Below are 18,636 nucleotides of genomic sequence, written 5' to 3'. Positions count from 1 at the left end.
AATTTTGAATGATAGACAAATATATCAAATATCATACATTAATCTAATCTTTTTTAGCGATATTAATAAGTCTTTGTTATATGTTTGTAGGAACGACATATCAGTATGAATTGTCCTCCTACTAATACATAGGCAAATATATGGATCAAGAGGCAAAACTAAATTGTCCCACAGTTCAGTCGTTTGTTATCAAACACGACAAGCATTGCTAAACTAAATTTGTAAGCACAACTGTAAACAATTAAGTACAGGTAATATGTAACACAATAATTTGAAGTTACTGTTGCAAAAGACAACGACCTTGTAAATCTAGCGATCATGTTTAGATCATATATTACATAACACGATCCACAATCAAGCATCAGAACTACAGATTGTGTTTTCTCAATACAACAAATGAAAATGCTTTGTAAAAGAGGTAGGACCATAAAGTATTATGACTTCTCTAAATCTAGATAGCATACATTATGCTACTACCATAGTTTGTACCTTCTGCATAAATGTTGTAAGACCACTGTATGGAAAATTTTGAAACATTCCATAGAGCAATCTGTGGTTGAACTTTGACATAGAGGCATCAAAAACACTAGTGTCCCAACGAAAGAAAGATTTGTCACTAGTTGTAGATAAAATAAATGACTTCAAACTACTATTCTAAGGCAAAGGTAAATCATAAAAAATATGTCATAGAATGATCAGATGCCGATAGTGTTTCTACAATGACACCAAGTGTGTTATTATGAGGACCCCACAATGTGATGGTACTCTTAGCTACAACCGCAAGGACAGATCCATCAGTTGAAAAGGTTGCTGATGTCATAGATTGCTTCCTATAAAATTTTAAACGTTCAAATATCATATGCCTATCAAATGGTATCACAATTGTAATTTACTGAGTGAATCTACATGAACTCTCTAACTTGAGGATCCAGGCAGGTAGTTTCCATGCATACTGATTTCCTAAATTTGAAACCAGGACGCTGCCGAGGTTCCACCTCAAAAACTCCACTAATCGAATAGTTATGTGCTCCAAATGCATACTCAACCCCATGCATACTGGATAGTCCGTCTTTCAATAACTCAAGGTTGTCAAAAGTTGATCTGTAAGAGTAAGGCTTAGAAGTAGATGGAGTAGACAATTGTGGCTTCTTACATACAAGATACATGAAGGAGTATATATATTTTTTTCTTCAAGAGCAATCTTGTAATTGTTGATGAATATGGAAGTAAAGGCATGGCAATAAAAAGAATACAAAAATTCACACGAATCAGAATAAAAAAAAGATTGAAACAGAAACATGAAAATCACATCTATTATTAAGTCTTCAGTACAACGTGGAACACAAGATTTAGCGTCTTTTTACTACTGAACCAAGATTCTAGCAAGCACTTGAAGGCATATGTCATCTGGTATCAAGGTTCAACCTTGAGCAAGGTTCTAACAGAAAAGAATAAGCATATACAACAACTCAAAGATGACATCAAGATAAAGAAACATGAAAAGGAAACAAACAATCTAAAACAAAATGGGCTGATGAATAAATGAAGGAGAAACCTCGTACAGCAAGTTCTCCTGTAGAGCAGGTACATTTTGAAGTAGCGGAGTGAAAACGGTAACTAATCCAAATGCAGCAGCAGCAAACCATTATGAGACCGCTGCAATTTAATATATGAACTCACTCAACAACCTTTGCAATGAATAGATATACTAATAAAATCATAGATGCCTAACAGTTAAGCACAATATTAGACTACTCTTAGCACTACAAACGCCACTAAAGGTACCGATTTTTTGCCACCTGTAGTTTCAGGCTATAATGTCTACTTGGGCAGTGTTGGGCACCAGAAACGACCGCGCGTGCGTAGAGTCAGTTAGGGTTCCTAGTTTCTCGCAGGATTTGTTACCTAAAACCGTGAGATTAGCTTGGAAAATAGTTTGTAGCAGATCCAGACCTCCCCCTTTATATAGATGAAGGGCTACGGCCGATTGAACCCCCAACAATCGATCAAATCAAGTCTATTTCTCGTTTTACTTATGCATTAGGAGTAGTTCTAGTTTAGCTCTAGATTAGCCTTTCCCTACCCCAAATTCCTCGATTCTCTTCGGGTCTACATCGATTAAAGGTGTCTAGGGTGGCCTCCTGATCCTAGACGAAGCCTATGATCTCTCCTCCCCGATGGGGTCCCTCCTGGGAGCGAGATTCAGGTGCCACCGGCGAACTCCGCTGCCCCTGCGCAAGCACGGACCATCCGACCTCCAGGCTCAGACGGTCCAGCCCGTCAGACAGGGAACCTAAGCCCTCACCAGGTCGCGGACCATCCGGCCCCTGGCCACGGACCGTCCACGCCTATGCAGAGAGCACCGCCGTAAGTTCTCAACGCAGTGATTGGTGCCCGAATCGGCGCCAACACACTTTTTGGCGACTCTGCTGGGGACAGGTGTCTAGATCTACTAAAAATCAGGCCCTCAAATGGCAGGTTCTAAAGTTCACACTGATATCTCCCTAGACAATATCCTGAAGCCGGTTGTTGAAAGTCTGACGGCCGATGAGCAACAGCAATACGAGGACTACATGCGTCAAGCGAACGAGAAATTCTTATCTCAATACACGATGGATCACCACCAGAAAGTTGTCAAACATGGAGAGACCAATGTCTCATCTCTTCTATCTTCGCTTCAAGTCCCCAACGTAAGTAAGCCCGACGACATCCAATCTATTAAACAGTATGTAGATCAACAGCAGAATCAAATGAAACAATAGATTGGAGGGTTAGAAGAACCAATTAGAAAATTAACGTGTACGTTGGAGAAGTCTGTTGCCCCTAGTTTTCTATCTTATAAAACTAGTAACAGGATATCTATGTCTAATACATCGGCGACAAATAGGGATTCGCAGCCCCAGCTATTATATGGTATGCCGATGAACTCATATCTGGGGCAAATAACACCACCGCCGTCCCTGCTGTCACACCTAGGCTTTAAGGGACAAAGCCGGGTGCATCTCATACATGCGCTAAAGAAGACAACATATATAATAATAGAGTATATAAAGATAAATGTCACAATATAATCAGAGTACTTATTACATAGCGGAAGTCTTACAAAATAAAAGATAAATATAAAAGGATATAAAATCCATCCTTGGCGCCAGAAAGTCAACTGGGAGACGACGACCTAGACCTCCCACGAACACAGCGCAACATCCACCATGCGCCTCATCCAGTGGTACATGTTATTGACCTATAGGGGGTGTGAGACAGCAAGAGTGAGCTCACACATGTTCATCGCTCAACAAGTTGTAGGGAATAATGTGTATGAACTCACCAAAGGTGGGAGTTCATGAAGTGTAAGGCTTACCAAAGAGAATGGTTAAAGCTGAGCATTGCTTTTAAAGTTAGTCAAAATTTTATTAGCAGTTACTAAATGTAAGTAAATACCAAACCACAATAAATAATAGAACAAAATTAATAACAAATGATCCCATGCAATGCATATGACAAATTGAATTTAAGTTCCATAGACTAACCATACGAGAGCCCTGAGCTGCTCTTGACCATGAGCTCGGCTAGTATACCAGTTTTACACTCTGCAGAGGTTGTACCCTTTACCCACAAGTCATGTTTTCCCATGTCGCCAGGGTTTGCAAAGCCCTTAGACACTACCGAGGTGAATGGCTAGGGATCCACTACGAGGCCTTTACAAAGTTCCACTAGCTTCCAAAAACCCGCTACAGTTTATGGGAAGAGCACTTGCAAGAATCCCTCGTCTGACCGCCATCGTAGCAAAATCAACCCGAGAACCTCCTTGCATGCAACTCCCCTATTGCCCTTGCCCCTTTCGGGTAAGGTAGTCTTCCACTAGCTTTCCTAATTAGTTAGCCAAGGGGTCCCATTCCTCCCTTGTGGTGGCACGTGTTTCTCAAGTTAAGCTCCATGTTCCAATTAACATTAATGATCTTGACATGAACATAAATAGAATAACAAAATAATTGGAACATGGATATAATGAGATAATGCCCAAAACCATGTAAAGCAATAGCAAAACTACCCATGTGATTTAGGGATAACAAGGTAAAGAGATAAACAGTCTAGGGTGACCTATCAGGTCCCATCAAAATTAAACCTATGCATGAATAAATGACATTAAAGAACATTATTGGGTATAAAAGTGGTCAAGGGCACAACTTGCCTAGCACTTGAGATTCCAGTTACCAGGGTGATTCTTCGGATCCTCGTGACTGCACTGCTAGTCGTAGCAATACAAGCAGACATGGTATAGACAAAATTAACATCACACCAAACATAAGTACAAACTGAATAATAATGATCTATGCGTTGCTACGAGATCGTGGGAGCGAGAACCACTAAGATCGGAGTTACGATTAAGGAGTTATGGTTTACAAAAGATCTGTGTAATTAAAATATTGAACTATACTATAAATTGGTTAGTATAAATCATATGAGAGATTATTCTATAAGTAATTATCCAACTTATTCTAAGTCATTATTCGATTAAGGATTATCTAGTTAAATTATAACCATAAAGTTAGAATGCTATATTAATATTAAAGAAGTTAATCCAATAGACATAGATTAACCCAATTATAAAAGTACGGGATATCATATAATAAATGTAGCTATTGTGTAGTAGATATTTATACGAAGCTAACGCAACTGGAATGAGTCAAATCGGAGTTATAAATTTTAAGTTATGAATTACTGAAGTTCGTGTGTGCTTGCTACAAAATTAATTGAGTAATCAATTCTAGTATAGATTTCATGTTAAACAGTGTTACCAAGTAGTAGGCAATATTAATACAAAATTATGGGAACTGGAATGGACTAAAAAGAAGCTAATATGAATTTTCTAGAGATTAAACATTGTTCTAGAATTATTTTTATATTAAAAAAGCATTTCCTATATTCATTTATCCCCTTTGCACCTGGCTCTGGACTGCACACCAGATATCTAAAGAGTGCAGGGACTTCGAAGCAAAACCCCGCAGACTCAGACTACCTTCAATGTGGACGGTGGGTTAATTTCTCTATTGCGCGGGGTCTCTTTAGTAAAAGTATTGGCCGAAGGGGTATCTACCAACTAGAGTCGTCAGATCGAACAAGGATGACTCAGATTAAGACGACGCGCTCAAGCGACCACAACCATGCGAGCCCTTGGATCGGGAATCCACGGTCCGGAACTATGCAACGCCCTACCCGCTAATCCATCGATCAACGGCCAGAATCATTTGGTCGAATTGGGGAAACCCATACCAGATCTGGATCGTTCGTCAGAGGATCGACGGCAACCCGCCATCGGTCGTAGATCCATGGTCCAAGACCCATCACACTATCGTCCATCCGGAGCCGTTGATCACAAGATCAACGCCCCGCGCCTTTTCTTCCTCACGCCGCAACCAGGCGGCGGCGCACAGATTCTCCACGGTGGCGAGCACCGGTGAGCACGCGCCCAACATCCTAGAGTACGATTCCTAGTGCCGATAGGTAATACACGTTCTACAGAGCTTATTGAACTGATTACGGTGAGGCTTACTTGGATAGGGTGGCGGTAGGGATGTTGCCCACGCAGCGCAGCAGGTCCGACGCGTTTGACAAAGCTCGGCAGCAAAATTCGGACCGACCAATGACCCTTGCACCCGCCCAGATGTGGATGTGTGATCCATGAGCCCCAATGGACCTCCATGACCCAACATAGAGGCCAAAGCGATGGCGAGGATGCACAACAATGGCGACGGCGGAGATTGTGATTCCATTCTGTCCTCTCATCTTTTCTCTGCGTATCGCCCTGGCACATGACGCGGGTGATCGATTGAGGGGAGCCTAGGTTATATACCACCATGGCGCGGTCAGATCACAACTATCCAGAGAGATTCACGGAGCTGGCAATTAGGAGCCCGAGCTCCAAATTTCACGGTGGCTTCATACCCAAAAACGCGGCGTCTGTTACCGAAGGATGACGGTTCTGACATGGTGGCCCCACGCGGCAGCCAGAGAACTAAGTGCGCGGGCGGCCACCCGACTGGCTGACAGAGCGGTCCCGCCCACAGCGAAACCAGCGCATCCCGGCACGAGCGCAGCAGTTTCACTGGTGGGCCGCGCGGAGAGAATCTCAAGTTGGGTTGAATATGTGGTCTCGGCCCAAACAGTGCTTTCACTTTTTTCCTTTTATTTTCTATTCTCCTTCTCTAATCTTTTTGGTTCAAATTTGAATTCAAATTTAAATGTGAACTTGCACTCAAATTAAAATTACAAAATAAACATACTAGCATAGTAGTATTTTATTTAACCATATATTTTGTTTTATCTTCTATAGTGTTTATTTTTGTTTCCTTCATTTCTCATTTATTTCCTTTTTGAATTTCTAATTTCAATTTACACTCAATTCTGAGTTTATGTTTCAACTTCAAAATAAATACCCAATCAAAGCTCCAGTCATGAGATGCAAAGATTCTATTATATTTGTATTAATACTTAATTAAACACTTGCGTTTAAGTATGAAATCCAAAAACACCCAAAATAAGTATTTTCATGAAGGATAAATCTAGGTATAGAATGCTTTATTTAGAGATGGTTTAACTTAGATTCTTAGGGAGAATTTATAATTATGTGGTTTTAACGAGGAATAACTTAGTTCACATAGGGATCCTTTTCATTTAATATTTTGTTAGAATATATATATATATATGTACATATTAGGAGGTGTAACTTCAAAGTTAAGAGAAACATGATTAAATGGTACTCTGATTCATAGCCTACAGAGAGTTTTACTATATTCTCACAATAGGACTTTGAGGTGTTACACCTGCTTGGCAAATCGGTGCCCCAGGACATGGTCGGACCGTCCGAGCTTTTGCCTGGACAGTCCGGCCCTTATGCAGACCATTCGGCTTTCCCTGCCGGACAGTCCGGGACCGCACCAAGGCTACCGCGTGGTGCCCTAATAATAGCGAACACAACCGGACAGTTCGGATGTACCACCGTACAGATCGGATACGCATACGCAGAACCTACTATCGCACACTACGCACCAAATGATTACACACCACAGCAGCAGTACGTTCTGCCCCCTACATATTTAAACCACAGCACGCCATATGATCATAGGCTGATCGACATTATCGATCGGTCACGGCAAGATGGTCAACATAACAATGCCCCACCGAATGAACCCCACGACCTAGGGTCTGGTGGTTTGCCACCCGGCGCGATGGAGAAAATTTGGGAAGAAATGGCTGAACTATTTCGAGATAGGCTCGGAATTAGTGTAGCTAGAGTGAGGCAATCATATCAGAAGCCATATGATCACCGGTTTGATATTGTCCTATATCCATAAGGGGCAAGGATACCGGAGTTTTCTAAATTTTCTGGTGAAAATGGGAGAAGCACACACGAACATATAGGCCAATTCCTAGCACACCTAGGTGAATTGGCTGATGGGGAAGCATTTCTTGTTCGTTTATTTTCGTTATCCCTTACTGGTACCGTGCGCTTTTGCATGGTACGCCGCCCTGCCTCCTAATTCCATTAATTCCTGGAATGATCTAGAGAGTAAATTTCATGAGCATTTCTTTTCCGGAGAATATGAATTAGGGCTAGCTGATTTAGCTTCAGTCCGATAGGGACGCGAAGAATCAGTTAACGATTATATCCGGAGGTTCTGGGACACTAGAAACTGATGCTTTCGGATCCATGTCGCGGACAAAGAGCTAGCATGGCTAACTTTTAATGGGTTGCTATCCTACTTAAGAGACAAATTAGATGGGACCCAGTTCTTTTCAATAGCTCAGCTACATCAGCGGCCTTTAGCCTGTGAAAGCTGATTTAAAAAGACATCAAAATTGGCCGCTTGTACTATAAATCTAGTAGAGCGTGATAATTCAGATGATGAATCCGTAGATGTATATACTGCTGAGTTTGTTTGGCCAACAAAGGCCAAATCTTCTGCATGTTCTTCCTTACAGCAGGTTCAAAAGAATCGGCAAGAAGATATTAAATTTACCTTTAATGTTGCCAAATGCGATAGGATATTTGACGAACTACTAAAAAATGGTAACATTAAATTAACTCATACTATTCCTCCTATGGAAGAATTAAAGAGACGTGCTTATTGTAAGTGGCATAATTTTTTCCCATGCCACCAATGATTGTAATGTTTTTCGTCGACAGATTCAATCGACCATAAATGGGGGTCGGTTAGCTTTTCAGGAGATGCAAGTGGACACGCAACCTTTTCCTGTCAATATCATAGAACCCAGATGCAAAGAGGTCTTGGTTTGGCCCGAAGTGGCCAATAAAGGCAAAGGCGAAAACATCGTCATTAGCGATCCTTGCGCGTCAAATATATCAAAAGAAGAGATTGCTCGGAAGGCTCTGGACAAGAAGACTAGCAAGTCCAGAGGCGCTGGGGGCAGACTCAATTGAGGAGCCGAGCACGGCAACCTGACCCCAGCATCGCGGACAGTCTGACACCTACGTGCGGACGGTCTGGTGCTCAGATAAACGGTCCGGCTGACTCAGCCAGACAGTCCACCCATGGCCAGAGGCGTCAGCGTCCATACCAAGGAAAGAGACGCAAGGGCAAAGCCAACATGACGCACATGGTCGGCTGATAAAAGCTGGCCCTACATTCGATCAATTGCTAGCCAAATATGCTAGTAAGAAGGTCGTTCTATGCGATCGGCCAACAAAGAAACCCCGATCACCCACTAAAACACAACGACCAAGTAAAACAGCCCGAAAGATGAAGCAACAAGCATCGCCTGTTCATCCTGTCATGCTTGGATGCTTCCCACCCACCTACTCATCGTCGATGTGTTGTCCTATTCAAATATGGAATGGTACGATGATGAACACATGGTACATGCGTACTCCCTTTATCTATTCAGGCTGGGGGCACCTCCATTCTAATCCTTTTGATCCATTGATCAAATGGTCACGGCCGAGAAAGATGCAGTCTTAAACGACCTTTATGCATTGGGGCTCTATTGAATGATCACCATATTGGATTGAAAAAGCCGGTGGCTTGCATCAAGCTTAGTTCATATGCTTTTGGTTCATCAACCTCCACCAAAAGGCAGGGGGCATATGTTGGGCACCAGAAACGACCGCGCGGACGGTCTGCGGTGGTGGCGCGGACGGTCCGCGCGTGCGCAGAGTCAGTTAGGGTTCCTAGTTTCTCGCGCGATTTGTTACCTAAAACTGCGAGATTAGCTCGAGAAACAGTTTGTAGCGGATCCAGACCTCCCCCTTTATATATATGAAGGGCTATGGCCGATTGAACCCCCAACAATCGATCAAATCGAGTCTATTTCTCGTTGTACTTATGCATTAGGAGTAGTTCTAGTTTAGCTCTAGATTAGCCTTTCCCTACCCCAAATTCTTCGCTTCTCTTCGGCTCTATGTCGATTAGAGGTGTCTAGGGTGGCCTGTCGACCCTAGATGAAGCCTAGGATCTCTCCTCCCCGATGGGGTCCCTCCCGGGAGTGAGATTCAGGCGTCGCCAGTGAACTCCGCCGCCCCTACGCACGTACGGACCGTCTGGCCTCCAGGCTCGGACCGTTTGGCCCGTCAGGCGGGGAACCCGAGCCCTGTGCCAGGTCGCGGACCATCCGGCCCCTGGCCACGGACCGTTCGCGCCTATGTAGAGAGCACCGCCACAGGTTCTCAACGTAGTGATTGGTGCCCAAATCGGCACCAACAGGTATTATTACCACAACAACTGGCTTCTCATGCTCTGGGTTGATGAGAAGAAAAAGGTTATGTTCATCACCAGATTTATTCTGTTGATAACCAGGAGTTGAGCACATATGAGACATTAACAAAATTCTATAATCATCTACATCTGAGCGCCAGTTTGGCAATCATCTTATCAGTTATTACCTGTAGCCGATCTGTGATCTTCTCATAACTTTTGGCTGGTTTACCATGAAGATTTCTCTTGAATAATACTCCACCCTTATTCAGACAAAGTAAGTTGGTAAATAGAACTTAGTCATTCAAGGCCATTATACTTGAGACATTTATTTTACATGAAAAAATGTTAGATTAGAGTAAAGTTAAGCAATATTCTGTGAGAGCACTTGGCTTAGACCAAGAGCATACTTGCCGGTGTAGCATGCATCAATTGAGTATTTGAGTTCGAATGTATCTTGTATAAAGATAGTAAGGTAAAAATCTGATTTATACAGAATCATCATATATTTACCTCGTAAGGCTACTGACTTGTCACAAAAAATGTGTCAAATCCAAAAACTTGATCCTTTAGAATGTCTATTGTAGCCTTGGGGATCCTGACAGAATCATCAAGTTGTTGCTGCAGATCATTTATATTATAGAAATAATCTATATCAATATCTCCTAGCATTGCAGTGTTCAGATATGTTTTTTTGGATAAGGGAAATTTTATTGCTTCAAGATAATCATAAGTCACAATTCTCATGAAAACAAAAACCCGACTTCTACATCACGCAATATGCACACGGTCTAATAAAAAACAATGACCCAAACACTCTAGTAGTAATCAATCCTAAGACTAGATCGCCGCCCATGAGCCTAGGTAAAAAAACTCCTTGACCACTTGCTCCAAACGTTGACAGGTAGCCAAAACCAACTCCTAGAAGATAGGCTTCTGTAACACAGCCCAGGAACTGAGCCAGTGGATAGCCAAATGAAGAACCTGCAAAGAATTTGTCACATTTTTACGTTCAAACACAATGTCATTTCTATGTCGCCAAATGGCCCAACAAACTGTTGCTGCCCCTAATAGCGCTAACAATTTTAAATCTTTACTAATCCCCCATAGCCATGAAACAAACATATTCGCTACACTACAGGGAGGGTAAAGATTTGTGGCTATTTGGACTATATGCCAGATTACCCGTGCTACCTGGCACTCGAAGAAGAGATGCTTAATCGTCTCATTTTTGTGACAAAAGCTACACTTCACGCTGCCATTCCAATTTCGCTTCGCTAGATTATCCTTGGTTAAAATTACACCTTTTTGTAAAAAACAAAGAAATATTTTTATTTTTATAGGGGCCTTTAGTTTCCATAAATTTATGTTAAGGTTGGGTACATCTAGGTGAATTAAGCCAAGGTAATGTGACTTCACTGAGAATTGCCCATCTGGTGATAGATTCCATCGAAATCCATCCTGATCATTTGATAGAACTATATCAGCAAGCCGTGGAGATAGATCATTCCACGCTACTAATTTATGTCCTATCAGATCTCTACGCCAAGACAAATTTAAAGGCAAAGTGTTGAATACATCTGCTACACTCACATGTTTATATATGGCAATATGGTACAAACAAGGGTATTGGTCACAAAGGGTCGATGTACCCAGCCAGATGTCCTCCCAGAATCTAACATGATAACCATTTCTTATTGTGAAAGTCCCAAACCTCAAAAAGTCATGTTTCACTTTCATTAGCCCAGCCCAAAAACTGGAATCCCCTGATTTCCAAAAGGCTTGGGAGAGAGTTTTCGCATTCAAGTATTTGTTGCGGATCAGCTGTTGCCAAGTTCCATCAGTTGTCAAAAGTCTATAAAGCCATTTGCTGAGCAAAGCCTTGTTTTGAATATCTAGATCCCTAATTCCTAAGCCTCTTTGGTCTTTGGGTTTGCACAGAATGTTCCATTTCGCTAGACGGCATTTCTTCTTCTCCTCTTGTTGCCAAAAAAATCTGGACCAAAAATAATCAAGCTTTTTAGGACTCCTCTCGGAACAACAAAAAAGACATCATATACATTGGTAGGCTACTCAACACTAAATTAATCAATACGAGCCTACCCCCATTAGAAAGATGTTTTCCTTTCCAACTGCTAAGTCTTTTTTCGAATATTTCTTCCACCCTTTTCCAGTCCACATTTCTTAGCTTTCTAAAATGAATTGGGATACCTAGATACCTCAACCGAAACACCCCTTCTTGGCACCCAAATAGGTCTGTGTAATGGTCCACGACTTGTTGAGCTTGACCAAAACAAAACAACTCATATGAAACAGGAAAATGTTCTATATACAATCAACTCTAACATTGAGCTAATGATGAAAAAGTAGGATCCTTGTTTCAGTGTCAACTACCACTCAACTAATGAACATATACCATGACTAATAATTACCTTCATTCCTGGCAATGGAGATCCACTGGCAACTTCAACAACTTCCACATTTTTCTATGTTTTAAAAACATTAGATATCCTACGATTGTATTCTCAAATGTCATGTAAGATATTAAGTTGCTGGGTATAAATTAAAAGCATAGATGCCTGCCATTTGTAGAAGTAGCTTCTCCATCCATGTGCTAAACTGTGTTGTTGGAGCTCAATAGTTTTGCATTCGTGGTTTCATCTTTTTTTCTGGCGAGTCATGGGAAAGCTAAATATATAATTCAGTTACACATTCATACAGCAAGAACAAACAGGTAGAATGGAAGTGTGCCGCTTTAAGTACAGAGCAAGTCAAGCCCAGCACAAAAGGAAGCATACTTTTCCATAATATATTAATATAATGCAGGCTCGATTTGACAAGTTGTAAGTAAGAAGTGTACATTGTCTATACTCGAGTCATTTTCTCCATGCCCATTAACATTATAAACTGAAGGTTGTGAAGCATCATCTCCAAACACTTTTTCTCCTAGAAAGAAAGATCAATCATTTAATCCCTGAATTACTGCAAGATTCTGGCTTCGTGTTCGATTCTACATTTTATTAAGAGGTGTGTTTCTATACTCTTAGAAAAAAACTAAATGGGCCATGGGTGGGTTGCAAATGAGCAAATCTGAGCCTTGAGTTATCAACAGAGCAAATTATTTGGCGGACCAAGAAATAGTATCTAAAGAAGCATGTGAAGGAGCATTGTTGATGTGGGGTACCGTGTCCTCCATGCCCTGCGAGCCGATTCAACAAGAAATCTTGCTACTAAAGCCTATGAAGGAGCATTGTTGATGATGCTAATAGCTTCAACATTGCAAAGCACATCCCAGACCTACAACAAGCAAAGAGACCATGTTGTTAACATTTTCTAATTCTACAAGTATAAAGCAACCAATAATTGAGTTACTCTGTGCTCACCCATCAACTGCCAAAACAGTGAATTCATCCTTATCTCTGATGCGGTGGTAGAAAACATCAGGAATAGAAATTATTCCATAAGTTTTCACATCAAGAAAAGAGCCCTGCACGTGCCTGCGAATAAGAAAATTGTGGAAAAGATGAGACATATCTAGTTGACAAAATATGTAATTAAATACCACAGAAAAGAGATAGGTGTTGAGGAGCAAAATGGGCCGAGCGGATGGTCCGCGGTCCGGACAGTCCACGCTGGTGGCGCGGACGGTCCACGCGTGCAGAATCAGTTAGAATTCTAAATTTTTTGCGGAATTTGTTATCTAAATCTGCGCGATTAACTCGAGAAACGACTTGTAACAGGTCCAGACCTCCCCTTTTATATATAGAGGGCTACAGCCGATTGAAATACCAACAATCGATCAATAAATTAATATGCATCTAGTTCTTTATATTTTGCCCTACGAGTAGACAGTAAATTAGATTTCTCTCTCTAAATCTTCACCTCTCTCCGGCTCTACGTCAATTAGAGGCGTCTTGGGTGGCCTGCCGATCCTAAGACAGAGCTTAGGATCTCTCCTCCCCGACGGGGTCCCTCCCAGGAGCGAGATCCAGGTGCCGCCGACGAATTACTCTGTCGCCCCTGCGCACGCGCGGACCATCTGCCCTCCAGGTGCGGATCGTCTGGCTCGTCAGGCAGGAACCTAGCCTCTGCGCCAAGTCGCGGATCGTCCGGCCCCTGGCCACGGACCGTCCGCGCCTCCACAGAGAGCACCGCCACCGGTTCTCATCATAGTAATTGGCGCCCGGATTGGCGCCAACACAGTTTTTGGCGACTCCGCTAGGAAATTTGCGTGAAGACCTATCAGATCGGCCATCAATGGCCGATTCAAAAGATAGCTCTTACGTTTCCACCAGTAACATCATAGAGCCGACTTGGGAAACTTTGCTGGCTGAAGAACAACTCGAGTTCGAGGAGCACCGGGAGCAGCTAATCAAGGAAGCAAAGGCAAAGTTCCTGGCCAACTTCAAAATGGTCAGGAACAAAAAGGTCGTTCGGCAACTGGCAACCGATCTGGCTTCGCTCCGACCCACTACAGCTACCCCCAAGGTAAGCAACACAAACGAACTCCAATCTCTTAAAGCTTACATAGATGAGCAGCGAGACCAAATGCAACAGATCATATGAGGTATGCAAAATGATTATAAAAGGATAGTACGTGCTTTTGTTAAATCTATTGTCGCAAATTTTCCCTCGCACAAGGTTGAATCGGGAGAAAACATGCGTGATTCATCGGCTATAGGGTGTCATGACCAATCACAACCCCTTTACAGGATGCCGATAGACACGTGCCCTAGGCAACCACAGTCTCTTACGCAAATCGGCGGTAAATTCGCCGATCTGCGCATGTCCGGACCATCCGCACCTGAGCGCAAACCGTCCTGTTTTTAGAAACGAATTACCGAGACTTGCACCCGAACCGCCACGTACTGCGCAAACCCTAAATGACCCATTCGGACCATCTGCGTGTAGCACCGGACAGTCCGAATACAACACTGGACGGTCCAGCCATAGACCGGGCAGTCCGTGCATGCAGCCGGACGGTCTGCATACCTAACCGACGGTCCGACGCAGATTATGTAGAGCCTTATGAGGAAGATTATTACCCACATCCGCATCCGTCCCAGCTAAATTTCCCATCACATCATGCAGCGCTCCAGCACCATAATATAGCATCCCAAACTCGTGGGGGCGAGTACTTTCCGCCCCCTTGTAGAAGACCGGAAAGGAACGACCAGTCCTATGAGCCGCATAGGGCAAGTGCTAATGCGCCACAAAACCCAAACCAATGAGGAGGAAGACAACATACTAATATCCAAACAACCTCACCCATGTTGGACCAAAGAGCCGGTGGTCTCCCACCAGCTGTTATTGATATAGTGAGGGAAGAGATAGCCTGGGCGTTCCGAGATAAGCTCGGAGTTAGCATGATCCCTGGGGGCAGTCATATCGGAGACCTTATGATAGCCGATTTGACTACCACTCATAGCCACAGGGAACGAGAATACTCGAATTCGTGAAGTTTTCGGGTGACCAAGAAAAGAGCACACGCGAGCACATAGGTGTTCCATGTTCGTTTATTTTCATTATCTTTAACAGGAACTGCATTTGCATGGTATGGCACATTATCTCCTAATTCTATTTTGACGTGGGGGGATTTAGAACAAAAATTCCATGACCATTTATTTTCTGGCGACTATGAGTTAGATTTGGTAGACATAGTGGCCTCGCGACAAGGGAAAGATGAATCGGTTAGTGATTACATTCGGAGGTTATGGGATACAAGAAACCGATGTTTCCAAATTCAATTGGTAGAGAAACAACTAGCAGGATAAGCCTTTAATGGATTGCACTATTATTTAAAAGAATGATTAGAAGGTATTCAGTTTTTTACGCTAGCACAGTTACACCAAAGAGCTTTGGCTTATGAAAGCTGAAGCAAAAAAATTGCCAAAACGATTCGTCACGATGTCCATGTAGTAGAATGCGACCAGAGTAGCCCAGACGACTAATCAAAAGAGGTATACACTGCCAAAATGGTTTGGCCCAAGCAGGCCAAGTCTTCGGCTTGTTCCTCCTTGCAGTCGGTTCAAAAGAAACAACAGTAGGAGGTTAATTTCACATTTAATGTTGGCAAATGTGATAAAATATTCGATGAATTACTAAAAAATGACAACATTAAAATAAACCATATTGTTCCTGTAACGCCCTGAATTTGGGAGGTATAAATTTTCTTCTTCAATATTCAACAAATTCAGGTGTTACTCTCTTTTTCTCTTCCTCTTTCGCTCCTTCCTCCTATTTTCAAAGCAATATAGAGACTAGTGTTCGTATCGCATGTAACAAAAACCTAAGTTAATATTGTTGTTGCATCATGCCGGAGCATATTTATTTTGTCTTATGTTGTGCCTAGGCGTGCGTTCGTCTAGTTTTGGTTTTTGATTCGCGGAATGATCTTGATTAGAAGCAGGTGAGATGAGTAGAGGGAAGTCGGCCCGGCCCGCGGCCCAGCCTAGCCCGCGGCGCGGCCCAACTCGGCCCTAGGCGTGGCCCAGGCACTCCTAGCCCTCCCCCATGTGTACCCCTGTCCCCCATTCTCTCTTTCCCACACAAAGTAACCTCCCTCTCCCTCTCTTCCACCTCTCTCCCTGTCCTAGGGTGGATCCCGGTGAGCGGTTGCTGCCGTCTATCGAGCCCGTGGTGAGTTTCCTCTCTCTCCTCCCTCCCCTCTCCCTTCCTCCCCGTGCGTGGCCACTGGTCGGCCCCTCTCCAGCGCGTGCGGCCCCTCCCCGGCGCGCTGCCCGCCTGGCGCTCGCCCCCCCCCCCCCCCCGGCGCAGTGCCCCAGCGACGCGACCCCACCAGCACGGCCCCTGCGCGCCCTGTCCCCGTGCACGCAGCCCCCAACATCTGTCGTGATGTTTTAAACCCCATTGGAGTCTTGTGTGGTGTCGCGCGCTTCGCCGCATGACAATCTTTTTTAATTCCATTCGAGTAGTGCGTAGGGATGGCAGTTAGACTCGTGGGTATGGATACCTGTGGGTTTCGTACTCGATGGATATGGATGTGGGTAGAAAAAATCACCCGCGGGTCCTGTCGGGTCGGATACCCGAAATACATTGGGTAGGGTATGAGTATAATATTTTATCTGCGGGTATCCGTTGGATACCTGAGATATCAATATATCTTCTTAAATGGGTTATATTTACTAAAATTTAAAGCTCATGAAAAGACGGAGGCAAAAACACCATAACTCCCACCTGGCCACACTATCCCTAATTCCATTCATCTCCTGTTCTCTCGAGTACCAGCTCTGTGCTTCATGCCTTTAGTGCTTTGGCCACCACCATTCAAGGTACAAGCAGACAAGCTCAAGTGAGCAACCTTGTCGTACCACCACACCCCGCCCCGCCCATGATTCGACATTGTGCAAGTGCGCAACCACGTCGGCCAGCCTCGCCGAGGATCTACATGCGCCGCCCCGCACCCCAGCCCGCCCAAGCTTCCTCCGACTCCAGCGTCTCAATCGATCTCCAGCGTCTCGCGCTTGATCTCCAGCTACCCGTGACCCCAATTGCGCCCTCCGATGATCCTTCCAGCTTCCCTCGGTGTCCCTTTTTCTCCAAGTTTCCTTCGGTTAGTAAAATATTGTCTTTCTCAATGTTGCACAGTTGACTAGATGAAAAATAAACTATTTTAACATTTATTATAACAATAATTAAATGTTATTTAGTCTAAAAACGTATCCACCGAATACCTGGTGGCTATGGATACGGGTACAGTTTCTCGCCCAATTGGCTTGGTGGGTATGGATATTTGTAGAAGACTCGGGTACAACATCGGGTCGGGTATTACTATACCCGAACATAATCCGACCCGCTGCCATCCCTAGTAGTGTGTTGTGTCGCGTGCTTCTCCACGTGACAATACTTTTTAAAATTTTGTTCGAGTAGTGTGTTGTGACACGCGCTTCATCGCGTGTCGATCCTTTTAAATTCACCTAGGATTGTGTGTATTAATTTAAGTGTGTAGTGTAAGGACGATCAATCAAATACCGAACTAATCAGGACCTAGGATTGTTAATTAATATGATTATGTTTAGATAAGTATTTTAATCAATAACTGCTTAACGTAATTGCTATGTCTTTCGGCCGTAACCTCGACCATTATAGTTTCTTTTCTCGCATAGTCGTAGATGCGAGCCCTGCGCCACACATATGTTTAGTTGTAAAATTTTATTGTGTGATGTATTATTTCTTCCTACATTAAGATTGTGGAATGTATGTTTGAACTCGTATAGATAACGATCCGTTAGCGGAGTCCGAAGGAATTGCAGGCCACGACCTTGAGCAGCAGCTGGTTGGTGAAGGCAAGTGTCCTCTGACCTATCTATGTCCTATACATTTTATAATTCACCTCTTCGCATTTACATAATTTATACCTATGGATTAATTTATACGCATTTGGGTTGGATCATTTTTGGATTAGCTCTATGCTATAGCTTTACTTTAATCAATGAACATGATGAGATTATTTATGATACGATATTTACTTTTGATTATGATGATGGCATTGTGATATTTAAGGGGCTCGAGCGGTTTCTTGAGTGCCTCTTTGTAAGGACTGGTTCGTTAGATGACCACCCAGGAAAACAGTACAACCATGAGGGTGGTATGTGACGCCCTTAGCTAATTAATTAGAGGAACTGAGGTGTAGTTTCCTTCACCGTCATGCCGTCAATGGGGCTCGGCTGAAAGGGAAATGGCCTCAACATTTTCTATAATCGATTTTGGTGTTTGACGACCGTCACAAACCTTATGGACTAACCAGTTTGCCTAGTTGGTCATTTCTCAGGTGCATAAGTTCATCTACAACTATTCTAAGTTGATTGTCCGGAATACCGTAGATTATTCCGGACAGTAGAATCTTTTTAGAAAAACACCTATGCGCGGACCGTCTGGGCCTTTGCGGCGGACCGTCCGTGATACC

General features: G+C 43.3%; 1 pseudogene; it reads right to left on the bottom strand.

The window, feature by feature from the left end:
• Positions 1–1,617: 1,617 nt before the first annotated feature.
• LOC103649380 (probable zinc metalloprotease EGY2, chloroplastic) lies at positions 1,618–17,073 on the bottom strand (annotated as a pseudogene).
• Between the last annotated feature and the right edge of the window lie 1,563 nt (positions 17,074–18,636).

This window comes from Zea mays, chromosome 2, assembly GCF_902167145.1.
Source record: "Zea mays cultivar B73 chromosome 2, Zm-B73-REFERENCE-NAM-5.0, whole genome shotgun sequence".
Classification (NCBI taxonomy): domain Eukaryota; kingdom Viridiplantae; phylum Streptophyta; class Magnoliopsida; order Poales; family Poaceae; genus Zea; species Zea mays.
This window is presented reverse-complemented; position numbering and strand designations above follow the sequence as displayed.